This window comes from Rhagoletis zephyria, unplaced genomic scaffold (assembly GCF_001687245.7).
Source record: "Rhagoletis zephyria isolate East Lansing unplaced genomic scaffold, Rhagoletis_zephyria_1.1 Rzeph_scaffold_01474, whole genome shotgun sequence".
Classification (NCBI taxonomy): domain Eukaryota; kingdom Metazoa; phylum Arthropoda; class Insecta; order Diptera; family Tephritidae; genus Rhagoletis; species Rhagoletis zephyria.
Genome location: NW_016158558.1, coordinates 81,401 through 84,006, shown reverse-complemented (window position 1 = coordinate 84,006; position 2,606 = coordinate 81,401). Strand labels below are relative to the sequence as shown.

Here is a 2,606-nt window from a genome sequence, read left to right as displayed (position 1 = left end):
CTTGAATTTGACAATTTACTCCCAACCAACCAACTGCCGCTAAAGAAGTTTCACTTCATAAATTCAAGAAATGTTCTTACCCTTTCAGTTACCCTAATTCTTATGTATCTGCCATTGTCTCCATTTTCGTCTTTATCTTCACTTTTGCCTTCTTTCTTTTTGACTTGATCGTTATCATTTATTTCTTCATCTTCATATTTATCTTTGTTTTAAAGCTTAATTTCAAATGTGTAGTGAAACAACAGGCGAAACATGTCAAATTGAACATGTTGCAGCAACATCTATACACAATTCGAAAATGTTTAAACGACGGTTTTGGCCGTAATTTTCAACCAGTTGTGAAACCATAACAAATCTCATCTACGGAAAAAAGCCTTTCCTACGGTGTTCTTGGTTTTGAAATCGGTTCGGTAGAATCGCCAAACGAACGGAGACAAAATTTATGTTAGCGTATTAATATATAGATTAATTTGAATCGACATACCTACAATAAAATTTTGTATGCATACAAAGTCAATTGAATCCTCCAATAAAAAATTTAGTGCTTTTTTCTAGAAAAAACGCGATTTTTTTGGGTTTTAGTGCTTTTTCAAATTCAAAACTTGGCAACACTGAGGAAAAGAAATCAATATATTATACATGAACTACAAAACATGATAAATACAATAACTTTTGGTAAAGTAGGAATTTTGAACCATTTGACGAATTAAAAAATATAACATATTACCAGCACGGTACAATGACCATCACAGACCTAATGGATATTTCAAAATTTAAAAAAGCCCAAAAAAATTATATAATTGTACTATATATAAAATATCCAAAAATTAAGTTAGCATGTAAATATTACGAAGTTAGAGCTATTGAACAATTAGATGGTAAGCTTATTATTGATAAAAATATAACCAATTGCAACAATAAGTTCCTTAACGTAAAAGATTGTAAAACAGAAATTTTAAATACATATTGTAAACTGAACAAGCAAAGTACATGTTTATCAGAAATTTTAAATAAAAAACAAGGAAAATTTACAAAAATAAAAGAAAGAAATTTTCCACTCCTTACTTCCTTTCTAATATTATAAATCTGAAAGTGAGTTTGTTTGTTTGCTACGCTTTCACGCTTTAACCTGTCACTTAGCCCAACTTAAAATATAGGATACATTTAGGGCTAGCTTCCCCAACTCAACTTAACTTAGTTTAGCCATTTTTTGGACTTAAGTCAAAAGTTAGCCTAACTTTTACACAGCTTATTCTCGACTAAGTCTAAAAAAATTAGGTAAACTAAGTTAAATTGAGTTGGAGGAACCAGCCCATAATCTCGATAAGACAAGGGGAAAAACGGAATTATTCATACTGCATTCCTTAGGAAATATTTTTGGTAGATTACTGGAACTTGGTATGGAGATATATAAAACAATTATCTACTCATGGATGAGGGCTGACACCTTTAAAAAAAATCAAATTCAACTTCAATTAAGGGGTTCTTTATCTGAAAATTATAGATATTAAAAAATCGATGTTAAGAGCCTTAAAGAAGCTGTAGTTTGAATATATCTTGAAAAGGGTTGCCACCTGTTTAAAAATTCAAATTTAAATTAATTATACGCGAGTTATCTGAAGAACTAGAGTATTATGTCAAACGAAATATTGTTAAGAAACCTTTAGTTTGAAAGTTTTGAATAATATTTAAGTGTTTCACAAGGGTTGCCACAAGGGTTGTAATAATTAATTTAAATTATTGATAGTTTGAATTTAACCTTTTGAACAGTTAGCAACCTTTTTAAACCTGTTTCGTGTGACACTCATACATATTGTGAAACATATTCAAAACCATTTCGATTCATACCCATTGTACAATAATTACAGGTATCGTCTTCCCAGAGAGCGCATATTCCGATCCGCCTTATTTTAAAAATATCATTGTTGCCGACACTAAAACGTTTACTGCCAGGGAAAAGGGATATTTCCATACCCCATATACCATATATGTACACGTATTTTTTAAACAAACCATCTTTCAGAGAACTTATTTAATTTGCAAAAGCCGGTAAAAAAAACATTTGCTTGTAAATAAATTCAAAACTTGTACGGCTCACTACATTTCAAACGTTTTTTTTTTGTTTTGAAAAATTATAAAAATTAAAGTAAAAGAATCAACATTGAACTGCGTCAAAATGAAAATAAGGGAGCTCGAATTTCGATGTGAAGCAAAACTCTCTGGGAAGACAATACCTGTAATTTTTGTACCATGATTTATAGCAATCTATACTAATATATATTTTGAAAGCCGTTTTTTTTTGTTCGCAAAGCTCGAGAACGGCCGAACCGATTTTTTTGAAATTTCGGACACCTGCTTCAGACGTCCCAATGAAAAAGTCGCTATTTTTTAATTAGGCGTGGCACCTCCCATACAAAGTCTATGTATATTGGATTTCTGTAGAACAATTATACGCATCCATTTTGAAGTTGCCACCAACTATACTATAAAGTTTCTGGGGATTGTTGCCGCCAAGGAGTGAAGAGGAAATGTTCTTCACATTTATTTCGTTGTGAGATTAACCGTTCTATGACATGCTGCACAATTAGAGAATTTCAAGAACTTCT

At 31.1% G+C, this 2,606-nt stretch overlaps 1 long non-coding RNA gene across 1 annotated transcript in view; it reads right to left on the bottom strand.

Moving 5' to 3' along the window:
• Positions 1-2,464, bottom strand: part of LOC108364140 (uncharacterized) — an 8,055-nt gene extending 5,591 nt beyond the window's left edge. Inside the window, exon 1 of the long non-coding RNA XR_001847707.1 lies at positions 2,454-2,464. This is a non-coding gene — a long non-coding RNA (uncharacterized LOC108364140). The remainder of the gene's footprint in view (positions 1-2,453) is intronic.
• Positions 2,465-2,606: the final 142 nt, after the last annotated feature.